This window comes from Rhinolophus sinicus, chromosome 16 (assembly GCF_057876585.1).
Source record: "Rhinolophus sinicus isolate RSI-liver-muscle chromosome 16, RSI-T2T, whole genome shotgun sequence".
NCBI lineage: Eukaryota > Metazoa > Chordata > Mammalia > Chiroptera > Rhinolophidae > Rhinolophus > Rhinolophus sinicus.
In genome coordinates this window covers 158,500,689-158,524,342 of record NC_142516.1, presented here as the reverse complement: position 1 = coordinate 158,524,342, position 23,654 = coordinate 158,500,689, and positions in this window count along the sequence as shown.

Here is a 23,654-nt window from a genome sequence, read left to right as displayed (position 1 = left end):
ATACCCTATGAACACAAGTAATCATTCTTCAAATGAACAAAGTGGGTTTTCTCAGAGACTGATGGACTTTTAATTTTTAGCTCTCCTTTCCCTTTTTGGGACTAAAATAGGCAATGTATAGAGTAAAGAAGCTTTCCCATTTTGAGATTAAAAATACAGTAGAGAGTTGTCCTGGGTGCTTCAAGATGCCATAAAGTGTCTTACTATCTAAAATCAGCATATTTATCCTTCTCCTTGAAACAAATAATACCTATGACAAAATGTCCACATTTAGTGTATGAGTCTGCTGAAGAATTCTTGGGAAACGATATTACTTTACAGCATAAAAGCATAAATATTGGGATCTTATATCAAAACAAGTGTAAACGCAGGACAATAATGACAGGAATGAATGGCAACAAACATGAGGACTTCCTCGGACTGCCGCTGCTAATTGTGCGCCTTCATGGGAGACAATACTCACTTGGCAGCACTATGGTGTTTGGTTTTATAGATAAATTTTCTGGGCTCAAACTATTGTTCTTTCCTACATACAACCTATTTAGTCATGTTGCCGTATGTTGTGAATAAGTATTCATTTATTTAACTAATTAATTTATTTATTTGTTTTCATTGCCCTTCATAAGTGGCATTGATTTATATTTCTAACCTCTTTAAAAGACATTATCTGGTTTGAAACAAAATATTGATTAAATGCAGTAGGTAGCTTTATTATGTTATTATTTTCTAGAATGAAATAGAGATTTAACATTTTTATAACTAACGAAAACATTAGCTGGACATGTTTGTTTTGGCAGGTGATGTAATGGTGAGTTTTGCTCACCATATGATTTTTTAGCTGGTCTTTGATGTTAGAGTTTCCTGTTTCTTTTGGATCCAGTTTTACATTTTGCATATTGTTGTGATTCTGTTAAATTAACATTTGTTCAGTAGAGTCCAGAGTGAGGAGTCAGATGGTGAGCCATGTTTCAACAAAGACCACAGGGAAAGTGAAATAGAGAAGTGTATTACTTGGAAGTTTATTACAGGTGCTGAGGAGGTACACAGCACACCTTGAGGGGCTACAGGCTGTAGGCAGAGTGCAAGCAGCAGAACCTGGGGCGTATTAGGGTCCTTGAATAGAGTGTCTCTGGGAATTCCAAGCTAGAGCCAGATTGGTAAATTCAAACCAAAAAGATGTCGGTTTTGGTAAGCTCCTAAAAGATCTTATGTAAGGAATGCACTAGGGGAAGAAGCTGGGAAGCAGGAGAGAGTGTTTATCACTAGGAGAGTTGGTGAAGTCATATCTAGAACTTATACTTGTTTGTGAGTCTTCTGGCTGTTATCTAGAGCATGCATCTGAGGGATGGCTTAGTGTCAGTTTCAGGCCCTTTCAGTCCACTTAGCGACACAAAATGGATGCAGAGGTAGCAATATTATGAAGTACTTTAACTCTCACCACAAATATTTTCATAATACTAACCTAGTGTCTCTAAATTTTAAAAACGTCTTTCATAAAACTGTGCATGCTTTACTTATATGAGTTTTAAATCCCAATTATATACAGAGCTAATCTTCAGGTAATATGCATGGTGATGCTTATCATTTGTTAAAATATTGAAATACCTATCTATCTTTTAATAAATAATCTCTGTTTAAACACTCAAAGAACACCTCCACTCTGACCCACACCAAGAACACCTTTCTAAATTTATCAAACACTACCATTGGCTTTAATTTGCATACAAAAAGGCTGGTCCATACTTTTCAGCCTCCCTTGTCAATTTTGGGGCATCTGAGCTGAATCACATGAGTATGTAAAGAATCTCATTGTCTTCCCCAGCTCTTCAGATGAAACCAGTCAACAATGGACTGTGCCCCTTTTCTAGCTTTTTTCCTGGTCAGGGTGCCTCTTGACCTGGACAATGGATTCTAACACCATCTGGATGATTACACTGAGTTTGTAGTCACTTTCTTAAGATGTCCTCACATGACTTTCTATGGGAAACAGTTTCTATACATCTGGTTCAGATGACCTGGTAAAAGTAGGGGAGTGCACTAAATACACAAACCATGCATCATTGGTTCCCAAGTTTGCCATGTTTCATGACATGAAGGAAGCCCCAGAGAAGAGAGAAAACCTGAAATGATAATCAGGTTATTTCTTGGGTCTAAGTCCATATTTTTATCTCTCTAAATTGTGGAATAATACCTCCATTATATGGGAAGAGTTAGTTAAAATCCATTACATAAACAATATTAATTATGTTAATAAATGTAATAAAAATTAACACTAAGTCTGCATAATTCATGGATCAATCTGTAGTGATTGCCTTAATTTTCAGTTGATATTTTTATACATAGATCTCTTTTCTCAATTTAGGCATAATTTTGATACTCTGATAGTCTTTTCAAAAAGCATACTTTGGTTTTATTGAAATATCAGACAGTATATGATCTAGAGTTCATTTCATTCTAATTTGTTATTTTTTTCATTGTATTTGCTTCGTTTTACTCTGTTCTTTTATGAATATAATTTATAAATCTATTATTTCTCTTGAACTCATTTAAACTTATATCCTTTCATTGCACCACATTTTTTTATTCTAGTGCACTTTCATAGCTTTATTATTTTTCTACTCTCCATTACTACTAATAATCTGTCTTACAATATACTTTCTGTTTTTTGCATAGGTTTATTTATCAGAGTTTTGCTGCTTCCTAATTTTATTCATATTTGGGAATTCTTGATAATTTGGGCCCAACCACCTCAATATCCCTTCTCACGTCATTTCGGCTTCAGTAATTTTTTTTTAATTTTATTAGTTTCAGGTGCAGAAGGCAAAGCAATACTTAGACATTTATCATTTATATCCCTCACACTGTGTGAACCCCCCTCCCTCCATCCACTATCCCTCTGACATCGCACAGAGCCATTACATTTCCACTGTCTCTATTCCTAATGCTGTACTCCGCTTCCTGTAACCATATACATACAGATATATACATATATATAAAATTATAGTTGGCATTCATTATTGTTCAGCTTCAGGTATACAGTGCAGAGATCAGGCATCTACATCATCCCTTAGGTGGTCTCACAAATGGGACACGTGTCCATCGGATACCCTACAAAATCTTTACATTATTGATTACGTTTCCCAAATTAATTTTCAAAACCCCGTGGTCATCTTGTGGTTAACCAACTATTTTCTAAACCCCTCACCTTCCCCCTTATCCCCACCCCCCCGCCCATCTAGCAACCCTCAGTTTTTCCTCTATGTCTCCAAAACTGTTTCTGATTAGTTCATTCACTCATTGCACCACATTTTGAATATCCAGATTATTCAGGCAAAAGTATTACCTTATTTTTGTTTTTTTATTTTAATTTTTATTATTTTTCTTTAAATGTTCTAATATTACGCTAACGTTTGTACAAAAATAATACTAATTGAAAGTAAATTATTATTAAATTTAATATTTGAATTTTTCCAGTTTTTTTATTTTTTTTATTACTACATTGCATCAGAGTTTTATACTGTTCAATGTCCTTAGTTTAAATCTACTGATATTTAATTTTAGTTAAGGACATGATAGAATTTTTTAAAGCATTTATTCTATTTCAAAATAAAAATTATGTTTTTAAGATTTGACTGAAAAATTATACAGATTTAGAGTACTGGCTTATTAATAATTTATTAATATCTTAAGAGACATATATTTCAACCAAATTGTAGAAATATCTATTACATTTTCTATTAATGGTCTATTCTTTAAATCCATTTTTATTCATGCACAGTTAACATTTCAACAACACAGGTTTGAATTGTGTTGAATGTTATGCATTAATTTTTTCTTCCTTAAGATTTTCTTAACATTTTATTTTCTCTAGCTTACTTTATAGTAGGAAAACTGTATCTAATAGATATACAAAATATGTGCTAATCAACTGTTTATATTATTGGTAAGGATTCCATTCAAAAGTGGTCTATTAGTAGTTAAATTTGGGGGAAGCCAAAAGTCATACATGGGTTTTTGGTGGCACAGAGATTTGGTGCCTCTAACCCCTACCTGCACAATGTTCAAGCGTCAACATTAATACATTTTGAAATTGTATTATTACTTAATATATATTTGTAAATTTATACCTTTTAATGTTTTGTTCCTTTAAAAATGTTGTCCTGGAGCGAGGGAGTGATTTCAAAACCTGAAGTTTTAGGATATGGCTGTCTTTTGTTTATTCCACCAGGGAACTCCCTGTCTACCTAGAGACATGCTAACTATCCTGTCTCACTTCTTTCCTACTCTTGGAAACTGAGTAATGAGCTATCTTTTCAATGACAATAATATCCTCATCTCTTGACCACATCACATCTGAATAAAAACAAAATCCCAGGTATATTTGAAAGCAACCACACTAACAACAGAATGGCTAAATTGATAAACAAAACAAAACAACAAAAAAACACTATATCAATTGTTGGCATGGATGTAGAACAACTTGATTTCTTGGTATCACTGGTAGTAATATTAAATGGTACAATCACACCTGAAAATATGTTGGCAGCTTCACAATAGTTAAAAATACACTTCTATATTCCACTTATTGCTGTGTACCCCCAAAAAATGAAAGCATATGACCACAATATGACTTGAATGCAAATGTTCATTTGTAATAGCCACATGTGGACACAACCCAAATGGTTCTCAAAAAGAGATTGTATAAACAAATTTTGGTATATTCTCACAAAGAAGAACTACTACTCAATGACATGAATATTTAAGCAATTGAATATATCAAATTGTACCATTTAAATGTGTGCATTCATTTTATATTAATTAGATATCAGTAGAGCTATTAATAGAATGAGAAAGGAGGGAGAGATTTAGCTTCCTTGTGTCTCATCCAAAATAAAGAAGTCACTCTCACATTCCATCTGTAATGTTGATTTATGTTGAATATAAATATAACCCCATATTAACATAGTTAACATTAACTTAAAGTTATTTTTAAACTACAATGGTATGGCTGTTCTTCACATCAAAGGCAAGTGTGCATAGCTTTACTTGCTAATGCAACACTTCTTTAGCATTGATTGAAAATATTGTTGTGTCAATCAAATTGAGTTTTTTTCCCCACAAATTTCAATCAACAGCGATTAAAATATTATTAAGTAGATCAATCAACATTACACTTAAAATTGTCTTCATTTTGTTTTTTATCTGGTAATTATCTGTAACTCTTCTATTATGTCTGTTGTGTGATTTTTATATGTTAATAGCTCATTTTTAAAAAGCAATGACACAGTCTAATTTTTCATTAAATTTGATTTCAAACAACTAAGAAATGTACTTATCAATCATATTAACAGCTATTTAAAACTCATATTTTTAATGAAAGTAACTTCATGTTCAAACTTACTTTTCCTTTTTCCTTCCTTTAAAAGTGTATTAGAAAAACAGTAAATACAAAAATAAATAAACAAAATGTGCTCAAAATTAACTAGAAGTTTACATTTAATTGAAGGGATTCTGCTACAAATCTAGTCAATTTAAAGTAAAGCATGTTTTATGAAGTTTATTTTTAAAACCCAAAGACCTCTGGTTTTTTTAAAGGAACTAATTGAATGGTAGACTACAAGAAGATATTATTCTAAAATTCTTCCATGTTAATGAACAGAGCAGCTATTACCATTATATACAATTGCTGCTGTTCTGTCCATTTTTATGAAACATCATTAGTTGTCAATTTGTTGTTTAAACAAGAAGTCTTCAGTTGTGATACTCTTACTGTAGGCAGAAAGGATAGGGCTGCAAGGAGAGAGAGGACAGGCAGGAAAGGAGGAAGTGTGGGAAATGAAGGAAGAGATGAGATTATTCTTTATAAAAGCTGCCGCTACAGCTAATGGTAATGGACTATAATACTATTAGCAATGCAGACAGGAAAAAAAAAATCGCCACCCCCTGTGTCACCATGACAGTTCCCACAAGGGCCAAGTGAGGACAAGGGAATCCCAACTCTCTATTGGAAGATGTGGTCAGCAGGGCCCCACCTGGGAACACCTGAGACCTCAATCCTAAAGCTTGAATATTTTGTGACCTCATTGGAATAAAATCCTAAGCGTCTTTGTTCTTCGGTGCCATTGCCCTTCCCCTGGCCTGTCCATATCCAATATTTTGGGAGTGCACCATTTCCTTTCTCTTAATAAATTCACCACTAGCTTTATTCTGTTTGCCCTTGAATTCTTTCCTGCTATGACACAAGAACACTTTTTCCCCCAATATTAATCCTAACAATGGAAAATTTTAATTTTTCTGGGCAATTAATCCTATTAATTGAGTTTTTTTGTTTGTTTATTTGTTTCTAATAATGTATGGCATATTGCAATAGTCACACACAACAAGACTTATGGGTTCAGGTGTTGTTCTAATTTCCATTTAATAAAATGTTTCCAAGATTATCAAAATTTCTTCCATAAAGTATGTAGTATCTTTAAAAAGATTATCTTTATTAAGCAAGTTATGTGTTTACATGGTATATATGCATGGGGGCAATTTCTGCATTAGACAGTGTTCAGATGTTCATTGTCATCATTAAAATAATTTACAAAAAGCCTTTCCAACTGATACCAACATAAATTAAATAAGTCACTAGCATCTTATTTCTTTGAAAATATTAATAAAATAAACATAAAAAATCCAAAAAGGAGAAATATCTGTACTACTTTGATAGAACTTCTTAGCATCAAGATACTTTACGTTAGAGAAATAATATACACTAGACCCCTCTGAAGTAAAACCACTAGAAGCACAGCAATGAGTTTGTAACACATTAAAAATAATTTTAACCATACGACTTTTTCTACATTCTCTGACCTATAGCCATGACTTACCTTTCCAAATGCTAAAAAATTAAAAAAAAAAAAAAAAATCATGAAAGAAGTCCAATTCCATTGTTTTAGACACCATGTGGTTACAGTACATCCTGCCCGAGGGGACACATAAAACAAGTTAGTGGAGAAGTGGACCTAAAGCCAAGCCAAACATCCTTAGTTTCACGCCAGTCAGTATATGTCCATACGCCTCAGCTAGCATGAATCGGTGTTAATTCAGAGAAGATAACAGCTTTGTTAGTATATACTTCCTGTAATTTTCTTCTTTCTAAAGTCAAATGCACATTGCTTGCCGTAGGAAAAAATGGTGAATTGTTTTGGAAATATTTTGGATACTGTTAAATTATTTTATGTCTCACTTTGATAATTGAACATTTTAAACTCTTATTTTTGAAGAAAAATGTATGAAAAAAGTAATTATTATTTTGAAAATATTAAAATCCATTAAAAATGTTTGGTTAGAAGCAACCACTTTCATACAACCCTTTATTTCTACCCCTTCTTTCTGATTCATCCTTTTTATTTTTAACCTTTTAATCTCTTATTTCTCACTTATCCCTATATTATTGCTGCTACACTTTTTCTATTTTCATGACTTGTCTCTTCCTTTCTTTTTGATGTTTTTTTATACAAATAGAAGGAAATAGGAAAGTTGAAAACTACTTATTTTTACAAGTATAATTTGTAGAATGGAAAGAAGGAGAAGGGAAAAATAATATTTAATAGCTATTTTTATAATCTGATTGGGATGGGATGCATTTTCAAGATTATTTATTTCTTTGATTGGAAAACATTTACTCTTATGAAGTATTTCTTTAGAAACACGTGATCTGACTACCTTGTAAGGTATTTCATCTATATAGTAACTGTTTTTCACCATCCTACTAAAGTGTTGCTTGTCAATAATCATTCTTTAATTTGCAAAATGATTAAAACCACAGAGGAGTGCAGAAGAGGATTAAAATACTAAACTTACATGTTAGAAAACTAGAGAGTACTTTCTTCTGAAAATTAGCCTCGATCAGGAGAAATTTTAAGACTCTTCTCTAAGTATAAACATGCGTATATTTTTAAAATTAGGATCACACAACCCCATTCTCTGTTCCTATATCTCATTTATTTTCTTCTCTTTTATTCACATACTAATAAAAACAATCATTCTTGGCCTCTCAATACTGGCTGTTCAATACGCTTGCTAGTTAGTCTGACAGAGCCATCACTGTTGGAATATGGATCAGAGAAGGAATGTAAGTTTTCTTTTATTTTGGAAACATTCATTTTAAACACTAAATTTTAACTGTCTTTATCATTAAGATTTAATTTTGCAGTAAAGAATTAGGGAAGAGAAGAATAATTTGTTAATCCATTAATTTATCTTTAACTTGTTCATTCATTATACAAACAAGTAATGAGTTACTGTTTAAGTCAGGCTCTGAGGCTCCTAATATCCTGAAAGATATAGAAGTCTATCTGCAGAGAAATATGAGAAAGAAGTATTGAAAAATAGGATATGATTTTTCCCATAGAAATGTATACAGGGAACTTTGAAGGAGTATGGAAATTTTAACTGTGACTGTCTAAATTTTAGGATTCAAAGGTTACAATAGGATTTGAAGTCAATGTTCTTAACTGTGGGGAAATTTCCAGTATCTAGGTAAAATAGAGTTAAAAATGTTAGAGGACGAAGGGCAAGTGTGTGGAATAGGAGGCAGTTGATGACATAGGGACAAATCAGAAAACAGACTGTGGAATATAAAGTGGAAAAATACAAAAGAGACATTCTGGTCATAAAATTGTTGAAGGCTATTTTCAGTAGTCCAAAATTTATTTTGAGAACAAGGAAAGTTGTTTAAGTATTCATGCATAAGATTCTTGTAAAACTGTTTCCTTAGAAATATATCTCTAGTTGTAATGCCATAGGAGCTGAAGATGGCAGCAGCATTGGAGAACTCAGAAATAATAATTGATGAATTTAGTGGGCTAGATCAAGAGATATAAAGTTATCAGGATAGATTGGGCAAGGTGATTGATTCCTAAAGGTAGCCAGGAGAATGAGATGACCTGAGGCTATCCATCAGATTTCTGGTTCATTATAATGTCCATATATTGTGTTAATTTACCAAAAGATGTAAAACAGAAGAAGGAGCTGATATTAGGGAAAAATTTAGGGGGTAGTGGGTTTAGAAGTTTTCAAAGTCATCACATAGAGGACAACCCCTTGTTTAAATGTACTTCACAAACAAGATTAATTAAGAGAAATGGAATTATTATTGTGCTTGTCATTTTAGTTCTTTAGTTCAGCCTGATTTATATCCAAGTTAATGTATATGAGACATTGAGATATCAGATATGCAAAATAATAGATCAAATATAAAATATAAGTATTTATAACAAACTATTCAGTAACCAAGGCTTTATAATGTAATTAACTAACCGGAAATTGTTTTATTTATTTTTACTATTTGACATTTGATATACTGGGGGTACCAAAAAAATGTGCACACATGACTTGTATTCATCTATTCATCTTCTGTTTTCGGTATATGTTGAGTGTTACAATTTTAATACAGTTTCTTCCTTTCTTAAAATGTGTATACAATTCTCTCTCTCTCTCTTTCTATATATATATATGTGTGTGTGTGTGTGTGTCTGTGTGTGTATGTGGGTGTGTAATAAATATCATTTTCATTTCAATCAAACATTAATTATATTAAAATGTGGGATTGTATTAATCGACTATGAAGTTATGTATTTAATTTTTATTTTGTATTTCAAATTAAGATAAAGAAAAAATAACTAGCTTAAAATAATAAGGGCCTTTAAAACCATAGCTGGAATTAAAATACAAATGATCATTTTTACATACTATTGTTTGAACTTGAACTATCTTAATAAAATCATCATTAGGTTTTCTGTTGAGGGTTTCTAGAATGAATGATAGTAATTAAAGAAGACAGACAAAATATATGTACATATATCAAAAGAAAAAATTACAATTGTTTTGGTTTGAAAAAGTGACCAGTTGATTATTTTAAATGTTTAAAACTATTATACGTGCATATGTATACATACATACATACGCATGAATTATAGAAAATAATATAAAGATGCTTTATATATGGGCCCTGAGATGAAGATCAAGGTGAGCATTAAGTCTTGTAACAACAGGAGAATAATAATTTGGCACATAACAGCCTTGAAAATGCAGAGCCTAGTTTATCAGAAAAATAATCTTTCTTTAAATATGTATGAAGCTGTAAGAAGACAATTTTCTATAATTTATCTTCCTACTGCATGCTATCATTACATCTTCCTGGATAAAGAGATCATAATGAATTATGTAAATTCTTGATTGTGTTATCAAGCACTCTTGTACCTTGATAATCATTGCTTGATTCTTTGCAATTTAGAAATAATGACCTCCAGAATGCTCACAACCTACCTGTAATCTGCTCAAAGAATCAATACAAAGGTTGCTCTATATGATTAAAGAGTAGCATCCAATTAAAAGCATAACAACAATGTGCTGAGAAGCAGAAATAACTCATTTTGTTTTGTACAAATTACTTTTTGCAAGAATGAAATTTTTGAATAAATGTAATCATAAAAAACTGTGTAACATTATCTAAATTAACCATACTATTATTTTATTGACCTTGGTAAGGCTCAAGCATTCTTTTAATACTTCTTATATGCTATGAAATTATGCAATAGATGATCCAATTCTATCAACTAAAAATCAATCTACACAGAAATAGTACAGCGTACTATAGGTGAAACAACATCATAAGTTATACAAACGACCCAAAAGCATACACTTTTGTTTATGTGTGTTTCTGTATTACGGACTTTGACACTTGTGGCTTTTCCTCATTTTACACTTTTTTTTTGTAATAAATACATTGCTAAGTCCACCAATGTCCTGTCCACATTTCTTTAGATATTACATTTCTGAGAGCCTATAATGCTTCTATTACGTACTACCTCAACATTGCACTCACATGAGTTAATACTCTTAGTAAATACTCACTTTAAAATAACATAACAAGCTCCATATAAAACAAAAGCTCAATTGTCTCCTGAGCATGCAACATATCACCTGGAATTTTGAAATGATACAGTGAAAGTATTGTCCTCTAAAAATTCTTGAAATTGAACAACACATAGTAGATTGTTCCTATATAGGCAAACATAATATTGCAAAGCATATTCAAAATACATTAACATCAAATCCCTGTAATTAAAATTCTCCAATATTATATATACACATATTGAAAAAAAATTGATCTTAAAGTAAGTTGAAACAATTGTCTTAAATATTAAATGTTGTATGCCATTGTAATTAAAAAATTACTTGAACTATATTAGAAAAAATTACAGAAAACTTTAGTTTAAACTTTTTAGACATGTTGTCACACAACAGCTTAGCCGATTGCTCCCTCACCCCCCCCCCCCCCGTGTGTTTCCTTGAGGAGAGAAAAGTCTGTAAGACTGCCTCTTTGGGACTTTGCTTTCTTGATGTTTTGCACCTCATTGTCTCCCTGTCTGGTCCCCAAAAGAGGGTTTGCAGCCAATGATGAGTAAGATTCCCCACGGGTGGGGTGGGACAACTCAAGCCAGGCAGAACCCCATGGAGACCGCCGATGAGCTGCCTTAGAAAGATTTGGGAAGGGGCCCTATCTCCCCTTCCTCCTGCCTGAGAAAAGCCACTGCTACTCTGGCTTTCCCCTCTCAGTTAATTGTGAGAAGAGTCTTTAGAGCGATAAGATTAAGCTCTCTCTGCTCAGCTCTGTAAAACAATTTCAACATATAATATTTGTCCCTCAAAAGAGTCACATAACTCTCCTCAAGGACCTTCTGCTTCGGCTGTTTGAAGATCCACATAATTTGTTTGGGTTATTTCTATAACATGATAAGCGAGTCTCACAGACTGTGTTAAAAAACAATAACATTCCCTTGTGTACTTACCAATAGAAAAACACCAGTTGGCTTCATTCCGGGCTCCAGTCTTTCAAGACTGGAGGCCCCCTGGCCTTCTGAGATTTAAACTGCATTAAGTCTCTGTTTGTTTCTTTCTTAAAAACTTAACCCAAAGCCTCCCCTTCTCGTACCCTCACTGCCCATGTTGCGCTGTACATGACATAGACAGTTTGTAATAAAGGCTCAAAAACTTACTTGTTAATTCACTTGAACTCGGTCTCTGTTGGCTGAACTTCATTTTTATTTTAAAAGTTACAAAATAAGGTACATTGTACATTAATAAGATCAATATGAAAAATATACATTAAAAAAATCCAGAAAATTAAAAGAGCAAGAAAGAAAATTTGAGAGACAGAGACACAAGCATTGGGAAAAGAAGATTAGGCGAGGAAAAGTAATAGCATAGCAATTGTGATCTACTTTGTAAATAAGAAAATGTGTAAATAAAAGAGGACTATGTTTGGCTGACAAAACAAATAATACAAAAATATTTCTGTCTTCCACATTTGTTAAGCTCACAAATTAAAATAGATTTCCTATAGACTTTGTACCTTTTTCTATATAGGGGGAAAATATTTAACTCTTTCCTGGATGACCTGCATTTATTTATCTTGCCTTCTCACACTGGATATAACCACTACAGAAATGGTGCAAGTCAACATCTTTTGACTTGTTCTTCATCTTTGGGGGAAAGCATTCAGTCTTTCACCATTAAGAATGATGTTAGCTGTAAGTTTTTATGTAAATGTCTTTTACGAAATGAAGGAAATTTCCCATTACTCCTAAGTTGCTAAGAGTTTTTAGCAATGATGGACTTTTAATTTTTTTCCAGTTTGTCTGCATTAATTAAGATGATCATATTTTTACAGTAGCAGAAGTCTTATTTATTAATATTCAGATAATAAAACAACCCTACATTTCTGTGATAAATTTACTTGGTCCTGATGAATTATCTTTCTCTATACTGTTAGATTTGATTTGCTACATTAAAAAAGTAGTAAAATTTATGATAGAGTAGTTTTAGATTTACAGAATATTTAGATTTAGAAAAGTTGCAAAGAGTATAGTTTCTGTATACTCCTCACCATGATTTCCCTCTTGCTAACTCAATTAAATACCTCAGTCAGCAGAAAATTACACATATATATTCTTCTACAGCTCTTAGACCAGAACTAGTCACGTTGTTCCACCTCGCCAGAAGACAGCGAGTAAGAGAATCTTACCATGCACTAGAATGCAGAAACTACACCAGGTTTGTAAATTATTAAGCACTATGCTATAAAACTTTTAAAGGACAGTGAAGAGTATGCACTTTTACATATGCTAAAATGATCATTAGCTGTCACTGTACAGTAGTATAGTCACACAATAACACTGTCTCTTTATCTATGATAACTGAATGTGTTATCCCATATAAGAATGAATCTATTTTTGTATAGTCGGTCTATAAAAATTCCACCTGATTTCCTTCTTCAAGCCTTCCTTTCTCAGTTATATCTGTATTTCTTAACACTGTATTAACACTAACGGAGTGGTCCACTGCTCGCTATTTCAAATAATATTCCAGTCATCACAACAATGATCTTGGACACTCCCAAAACTCTTCCACTATTCATTTAAAGATTTTCACGTGGGATGTAGTCTGCATATCACTAATCCCTTTCTTTAGACAACAGAACTTTCTCAGGGGAAAAACAACTTTAGGATTTTGAGCTGTTGCACCCAATCTCACTAGAGATAGGACTGAATATTTAAAATGGACTGATGATGATTTCCTCATATTTATATATGATTTACATTTTCAAAATATTTTAAACATGTTGGTCTTTCTCAAACAACGAGTATATTGAACACCTGATAGAGAAAGCAATGTAATCAATTTCTTACATCTAAGATTCCCTTGTTTATAATTTCATAAATTCTAAAAGTCTCCATTTAATTGTGTCTCAGTATTTTCATTATTTACCTATCAAATTATTTGTGTCCATCCCATTTACCGATTACATTTACAAGTGGAAATCCTTTCATAGCTCATTGCTTTATAATAAGGAATAAATCTGATTTTAAGAGGTATCATTAGTATATACTTGATTAAGCTTATGCCGTGTTTTCAGAAGAAAATACTTTAATTATTTAAACTGCCATTTTAATTTTATACATATTACATCCATCAGTCTACTTAATATATGTATTACCCAAGAATTTAGTGATGTGATATAATTGCCTATTTATAACAGAGAGAAATTGTACATACATGTATATATACATACGTGTATTTGAATTTATGTATACACAAGTACACGTGTGTGTGTACCCTAAGATTTAGTGATTATAAAATCTTGATAATATATATTTATTTAATTACAATTGAAGCAGACATATTGGAAAGATATTATAAAGGTATTGCTCTCTGTCAAATTGTGTTTCATTCTCTAGATATCTATAGCGAAAATAGTCCCTGAAAACAAGTAGCCTCATTTCTCTCACTTTAATAAAAATAGACTTATATTTAGTTTAATAATTGCATAACAAGCAGGCATTATTTTTGCCTGTCTCTTTTTACACAGCACAATTATTTTGAAATGTGTTTTTGTTGCTATGTGTTGTTGAGTGATACGTGGTACTCCATGTTAAGTTACACAATTGTTTACATACTCACTCATTGGATATTTAGGCTGTTTTCAGTTTATGGTTACCAAAATCAAGCTATGGTGAACATATGTGTTTATAACCCTGTGTATAAATATGTTTTTATTACTTTTGGTCATAAACCAAGACTGGGATAGATATGGTAGATATATTCTTAACTCTCAAGAAACTGTCAAATTCTTATCCAAACTGTTTACACCCATTTAAATTCCCAGCAACAGTGCTAAGAGTCCCAGCTACATCCCATGGACATCCTCACTAACACTTGGTATATTTGATTTTTAATTTTACTTTATCAGAATATATAGTGATATATCATCGTTATTTTAATTGAATGTCTGTAACTAATACTTATTTTGTGCATATTTCATTAGTACATATCCCATGCATATATCTCTGGGTCAGGTATTTGTTGAATTTATTTACTTCTATTTTAATTGTTGATTGTCTCATTTGTGAGTTACACATGTTCTTTAAACTCATATATTCTCGATGCAAATACTTTGCAAGATACGTTTTAAAAATCTTGACTCCTAATCTGTGGTTGGGTCTCCCTTTTCATTTTGTTAACAGTGAATACTGAAGATCAAAACTTTTTGTTTTATGAAGTCCAAGTTGTTTTTTTCTTTTTCTTCCATTGTTCATGTCTATCACCCTATTAGAATACTGTTGTGTAACACAAGGTAAAAACATTTTTCTTGTAACTGCTAGTTCAGGATGTTTAATAATTGATTTTCTTACATCTAGGCCAGTGGATGTCAATCTTAGCACTACTAATATTTGGGTTGGATAGTATTTGTCATTGAGGCTGTCCTATTCACTGTATTCTTAGTAGCTTTGCCGCTACCTACTACATGCCATTAGCACTTCCTCCCAGTTGCACTCACCAAATATTAAAGTTTGTTGAGTGCATCAGTAACTTAATTTCTATTGCTGTGCAATATTCTATTATGTGATAGTACCCAGCTATATTATTCTAAACATTCTCCCAATATTTATGTTTGCAGTGTTAAGTATGTAAAATGGAACTATACATTTTTTCACATTTGGATATCGTTTCAAAAATGACAGTGACATTTGTTGCTATTCATTTCAAAGTTCACAGAATAGGAAACAAACATTCCTTAATCATTAACATAAAAATTATTCCACACAAGTATTGAATGATAATATAGTGTTTACCCTGCCATTCATTTATTTACAAAGGAATTTTTACATACTTATATACATATATTTTGTCCCAAACAGTAGAAAAGCCATGTTAAATATCTGATGACTATGTGTAGAGTTTGCATAGAAATGGGAAGTACATGTTTTTACAGAAACAAACTCACTTCTTTTATCCTTTGGTTGTGCCAAAAGAGCAAACTTTTTATTAATTAAAAAGGAGTAAAACTTTTGATTCCAAAATATTTGTATCTTAGAATTCCTACCACAAAAATAAATAAATAAATAAATAAATAAATAAATAAATAAATAAATAAATAAATAATAAATAAATAAATCAGCAATAACCAAAACTACAATTACAAAAGCAATATTGGTGAGAACTCTATATAAGAGTTGTGCAACTAGCCAATACCTTTTAGATGCATCTCGTTATGAAATATTTCTGTAGCTTGTCAGTTTGTATAAAATACCTTCATATATAAAATCTCACCCCAGGTTGGTTAGAAAAAAACAGACTCTGACCTTGCATATTTACAATGTTTTAAAATGTCCAATTCAAAATGATTATTCATTATGTTCCAAATGAATAGAGATGTTTTATTTTAAATTATCAGTGATATTTTAGGTATACATATAGCAAATACAGGAGTTTGCATTTTGTGGTTTTATTAAGATAGGCACAATGAAATGTTGTCACACAGTGTAAATTGTTTTATTTAATGGGAAATTATGCAATTTGTAAAATGGTCTTTAAAATTATACAGATTTTGGAAACATAACTGATTCAAACTAAAGTATATGAACCCAGTCATTGTATTTAAAATTTCAATAAATACTGTGCTTAACAAATTTACTTTTACTAAATAAATTTAGAGAAAAAAATGTTTCTTATATGTCCATTATCATAATCTACAAATTATGTTATGTTCCTAAAATAAGTTTAATTGGTTGACATACAGATAAACAATATTGTTGTTGTTTACTTAATAATATGGGAAATGTAATGAGAAAAAAATGAAAAACAAAAAACTAAAACCCACAAAATGAATCATTTTCTTATTAATAAGTTATTTTTCTAGAGATGTTCTGTGAAATTTGGTAACCACTAGCACACTTACTATTTAAATTGATATTAAATAGATAAAATTAAATTAAGTTTAAATTCTTCAATGTATACACATTTCAAGTGCTGTTATTAAACGCATCTAGTGACTATCATATTGGACAATATAGTGGAACGTTTCCATCATCGCTAAACGTCTATCGAGCAAGGCTGTTTGAGAAGTTATTTTTGAAAGTTCATGTTGAAACTCCAAAGTGCCTGCATTAACATAGTGTCTCTCCCACTACTACTATGTGGCCTTGGAAAAGTAGTTACATTTCTTTGCTCCAATTTTCTCCTTTATAAAATAACCCTAAAACCATACAATATCTGTCACCTAGGGTTCACATGCCAGTTAAATGATATAATGCAAATAAGGTGCTCAGGAAAGTGCCAAGTGTTCTTATGTGGTATCTAATTGCTATTGTAGAAATAAAATAATAGTTATCCTTTTTCTATGAAGAACAATGGCATGTTTTAATTATTTCTAAATTGTCACAGCTTCAAAATCTCCCTTATCTCCCTGATACATTATTACAGCCAATGAGAAATTCCTTCTTCCACCTTGCCCCCAAACCAAACTACCATACTGACCATATTGCTTTCCTTAAACACACACACACACACACACACACACACACACACACACACACACACACACACTGGCTAGTACAGAACATCCATCAATTCATCTACCTGCCACTTTACCACATCCTTTCCCAAAAGTCATTCTGTCCACATAAACCATTGTAAATATGTACTATATCTTCTTTATCCAATCATCTATCAAAGGACACTTTTATTGTTTCCATGACTTGGTCACTGTGAATAAAGCTGCAATGAACATAGGGATACACATCTTTATGGATAAATGTTTTCAGATTATTTGGGTAGATACCCAGGAGAGGAATTCCTGGTTTATATGGTAATTCTATTCTTAATTTTATGAGGAAACTCCATACTGTTTTTCATATTGGCTGTACTAATTTACATTTCCTCCAATAGTGTATGATGGTACAATTTTCTCCACAGCCTCTCCAATACTTGTTATTACTTACTTGTTGATAGTAGCTATTCTAACAGGTATGACAATGTATCTCATTGTGATTCTGTATTACAGTTTCCTAATAGCGAGTGAAGTTGAGCATTTTTAAAAATATATCTGTTGGCCAGTTGTGTGTCTCTTAGAAGTATCTGTTCCAGTCCTCTGCCCATTTTTTTTTTTAATTGGATTGTTTGTCTTGTTGTTGAGTTGTATGAGTTCTTTATAGAGTTTGGATATTAGCCCCTTATCAGAAGTGTTGTTTACAAATATCTTGTCCCATTCAGTTGGTTCCCTCTTTGTTTTGTTCATGGTTTCTTTTGCTGTGTAGAAGCTTTTCAGTTTGATATAGTCCCATTCATTTATTTTTGCTTTTACTTCCCTTGCCTTTGAGGTCAAATTCATAAAATCCTCTCTAAACCCATGGTCCATAAGTTTAGTACCTCTACTTTCTTCTGTGCAATTTATTGTTTCAGGTCTTATGTTTAGGTCTTTGATTCATTTTGAGTTAATTTTGTCACACAATGCTTTTAAATGCAGGATTGCTCTATGAGGCTTGTCACATATTCAGCTTCACCCCATAAGCAAGGTGCAACCTGATCTGTTCTAGAGTTCCCATATTTTGGGAGAATTTTATCACTGTACTTAAATCTTCAACTGAGATTTCTGTCAGAATAATGTATTACTCTGTAGGTTTCACCTCTACTCTTAAATTATTTCCTTCACAAGAAAAATGTAAACAATTTTCAAGATGGTCTGTTGTTTTATTATGTTTCCAGTCTATATTTATGTCATAACCATTATGTGTTTCTTGTTTCTGAGTATAGAATTTTATATTGCAAAATAATTATTATGCATCAAAAGTGTTAGCTTTAAAATGTGTATTTTACAATATGGACTTAGGAATTTCACCTTTTTGATCTCTCAGTTCTTTAATATCACCCTCTTATTAATAAATGATCTGAAGCATTGAATGCAGCTGACTGACTCAATGTGGTATGGGAAGTATGGAGGACAAAGATTGAATAAAAATCACTGAAAAATTGGGACGATTGTCAATTTATAGATTTAGACCATATTTGTCTTTTTAGTCTCCATAAGTACCTGGGATTTTTTTATGTTCATTTTTAACATATGGAACGAAATTACTCTTACTTTTTTGACTATTTATTGTTAATTTAAGAACCCATTAGAATGAATAAAGACATTAAGAAAGGATGCAACTCTATTGTGCTAACCCTGTGCTGCTCAAAGTGCATATGTTAAGTGTAATGATAAAATAGACTATCTGTTTTTACATGTCATAATTATTTTCAAAATCACAATATATTTTTCTGTTTCTCCTATTATGATTATGTCCTCCTTATAAATTTTGTTTGTTTTTCTTATTCCCCTCCAAGAATGCCAAGTTAAATTATGTTGTATGTATGTATGTATCTTGTAGCTATATAAATTTAATATCCATATATAAATATTTCTTACTAAATTGTTATTTTAAAATTTTACACAGAAAATCAACTTTCCCCTTGTGACTTTATTGAGTCTAATAATTTCTAGATTGTTATAGAACTGTTATTTTTGACAGCCCCTCACATTGGTTTATTGATATGTCTTTTAGCTTAATACTCTCTCTTTGTAATAGACTTATGATGCTCAAGAAATAAACAAATATATATATACTTTATATATTACATATAAATATGTAAATAATACATATTATAAATATTATATATCGCATATATACTATTCCATGTTTATCACACATTCTGAGTCCTTGTACATTTGGAAATTATTTTATTATTTACTTAGAATTGGAAGGTGGTGTTTTGGGTATGGAATTCTGGACTCAAAATATTTTTTCTTAAACTTACCATGTTTATATATTTGTTATTTTTTCTATGGATATTTTAGAATATTACTTTTTTTTTTCTTTTTTAATGTTGATTTTTCCAGCATCTATCATAAATGCCAAAATAGTTAGACTTATTGGGCAGTTTGATAATGTTTCTCCTTTTGAAAATATGCAATTTTCTTAGGTTGATTTAAGTAACTTTGTAACATTGTGTTTGTTGTATTTGTCTACTTTTCATTCTTTTTATTTCTTTCTGTTTTTCTGAAAATAAAAGTAATTAATGTAGGACACATAGGTTGTTATATTTTTATATTTTGTAATTTTCATCATGTATAAGACACCAACTGATTCTTTAGATATATCCTTTCTGTTCTTCAGTAATTCTTAAATACAGAATATACTCTGCAAAAACTTTTTAGCAACACATTACTTCTTATTGTTCTTTAATAGTAGTTACTTTTGTGTTTGCTTATGCAAAAAGTCTGGAAACTTTTACAAGTTCATATTTGTTAAAGTTCTTTTTTGTGCCTCAACTTATAGTTGTTTCTTCATTTTGTTATACTCTTTTCCTGGTCCTCAATTTACTTTTATCTACAGAAGATGATAAAATTATAGATTATGTTTTAGACAGGAAGGGAATTCTTAAGGTTTTAATGAAGTCTGGTTAACAGTCTAAACTTCTTATAAACACAACCACATTCTTCAGCATCTTCAGGAAATGTAAGGAAATCAGTGGGTTAGCAAGTACTATTCTACATTGCATAATTGAATATTCACAATCACATATAATCCTTACTTTTCTGTATATTAAGTAATATTGAAAGTAGAAAAATAGCTAAAGAAATTCATAATGAAAAAAGGATAGGTAGATGAGTATCTGATTTTTTCCTGGATTTGTTTTGCTCAAGAATAGAGTTTGATTCCTGTACAACTGACTGAAATATTATATTCATACCAAAGTCTAGTAAAACACTGTTTCAATATCTACCCCTTACAGAAGTTTTCACTAAAGTATTATTTTGTGCCACCAAACCCTATTTTGCCCAAAGTTTCCATCATCTCACTTATCTATTTAAATCTTCCTTTCCTTAAACACCAACTATGCTCTTTTAAATACTTCTGAAACTTAGAACAACCAATTTTCTAAATAATTTTAAAGGAAGAACATTGTTTGAAAATTATGTAATATTTTAATCCAAGTTCTACTTTTGCTTGTAAAAAGCACCTTGTTTTCACATGTTATTACACTTTCCTTCTTTATATAAATAAGTAAAAGCCTAAAGACAGGTCCAGGCTTAGCACTTGCAAGGAGGTTCAGTACCAATGGTGGCCCACATGTTATATGTCCAAATACTTAAAGTTAAAAATCAAGTAAACAGATTTAGAAATAAAGTGCATTCTAGCTTTCTACTTTGACCGATATACTTTGATAAAGCCCAAAAACAAAACAAGTTTGAATTTGAAAATATTAGACTTCTTGTAATGCCAGAAAAAATATGGTGCGATGGAGACAGCCAGCACTGCTCTCCTGAGCTTCCCATCCCTGGCTTCTTCCTGCACTGAGTGTCCTTAAACACATGCTGGTAGACCAGTTGCCCACATGACCGAGTTTTGTTCAGGTACTCAAAAACCAAGTCATTTTGGCCACTATTAATGAGGGTAAACCGAGGAATAGGCCCATGCAGATTCTGTTAATAATCTCCGAACAAATAAATTCAGAATCAGTATCAGGTACCAAGTGCATGATCTACAAAAATAGAGGTAGGGGCTCTAAGTGGGACTGTTCCCTTTGCCTATGATATATATTTTGTGCAGAAATGATATCCAGTAAGACTCCAAAACAAGTGTCTGATACATTTGACCTTTTGCCAGGGTCATAAGGGAGTACCTTATCATATCGGGGATGGTGGGGACATACCTTGATGAAGCGGTAGCCTCTACATGCAATACCAGGTGAACTATCCCAGATATTATAGAACAAAAACACAGACTGATTTGAGATGAATGAAACATCTGGCTTATGAAATTAAATTGAAGTCTGCAGAGAGAAGCAAGGATAAAATACTAAGGAGGTAAATATACTCAGAAAAAATGTCCTAATGGGTAGAAGAATCACACTTTCTGAATCCTGAGTTATGTAATGTCCATATGTTCTCTCTCCCACTCTCTCCTTTCCCCACCATTGGCTTGTCAACAGATGGTACAGTTCTAAGAACCAAAGTGGAGGTTTGAGCAAAAGGGAGGGGCCCCACCAGATGGAAGATGACTGAGCCAATGATACACATACATGTTCTATTAAAATGATGCGTAAAATTAGGTAAAAATATCTTGCCAATAGATGTAGCTTGCCAATTATCTGGCTGAGCAGCTAAGATTTTTATCTGCATGTCTTAGGCTGAGCACGTATAGGCAGAATGGGACCACACTGAATGTTGCCAATGGGTGGCCAATTTAGGGAACACATAGCTATTAGCCCATGAGATATGCAATAATCATGACTTGTTTTTTCATGTCTTTCTATTAAAAGTGATACTCATGTATTTCATCAAACCTTCTATCTATTGGCTACCAACTTGTTTCTTATATTTAATTTACTGTATAGTTTAAACACTTCTAAAATCTAAGTGTCTCATAACACTAGCTCACTCTGTTTACGTCAAGTATCCTATGAAATTATCTATATATCTTGAGCAAATAGATCTGTTTTTCTTTCTTATGAGTTTCATCCATCTCATTTTTATTCTCATTGTTTATAGCAAAATTTGGTATTTCCAACTAGTACAGCAATTTCACATCATGTCTTAAGGTTTCCATATTAATAGTAATAGCAGTTTTAGGAAAGGGTTTAATGATAAAATCCTTCATTTTGTCATATGAGTAAATAAATAAACTATGCCATTTTGACAACATTTTATAACAGACATCACAATTAAGTTCAACTAGAATCTAAAAGTGCCACAAAATTATGGGGTTATATTTTCCTTACCTTCTTTCTGCAAATCCCTTGACTCTTTTGTTGTTGTTGTTACCAGGTCTGCAATTAAATCTATTGCAATAACAAAACACATATTGCATCTAGATAGATAATCACCACATTCTTTGACTCCCCCCCTGTCCCACCCTTTTATTCTGAAATGCTCCTTTGGAGAAGTATAATGAAAAATTAAAAAAAGAAAAAGGAGAAAAAAAACCACAATATCAAACAATCAAACATAGCTTTGTCACTAACCATTATCTAAGGTCAAATTTCAGCAGATGAGAAATGTTTTAAATCAAAATCAAGGCAGATTTTATATAAAAAGGTGTTTGCTGATCCTTTTAGTAATAAAAGGAATAAATCAAAAATTATATTTAGCTCATCAGTGATAAGAATTTCCGTGATTATAATGTAAGTCATGACATGCTTTTATCCTAAATACTTATCAGAGTCTATCAAACATCATTTCTTTCAACTTTACCTTTCAACTAGATGCAAACAAATAACTTTTGAATATTTACCAGTTTCTGTTTTCCAAAAGATCCTCATTAGTGTATATTCAGCTAAAGCTGTTCATGCAAAGAATGTCTGTAATTCAGAACTAGACGCCCAGAAACAGAATGTTACAATACTTTCTTCTATTTTGACAGCAATAAACTGATTTTAAGTAAGTTCATAGAGCTTTGAAAGTCTTCATGATAAATTCTTATACAATTAATTGATCACAGCAATTTACATGAGGTGATTCTTCATTTAGTTTCTTATTTGCACTAATTCACACACACATATATTCACATACAAATAAGTTATAATATAATTATCTGTGTGGTAGAAAATGACAATATCAAGATCCATTAGTATAATTAGAATCAATTCAATAGCAGATGTTAGTATACTATTCTTTTATTTAGTTTACTTCTTTTCTATGATACTTCTGGAGTAAAGAATCAAACTGAATCTACTCCACATTTTAGTAAACATGATACAAAATGCTGGAGCAGGGTAAAATT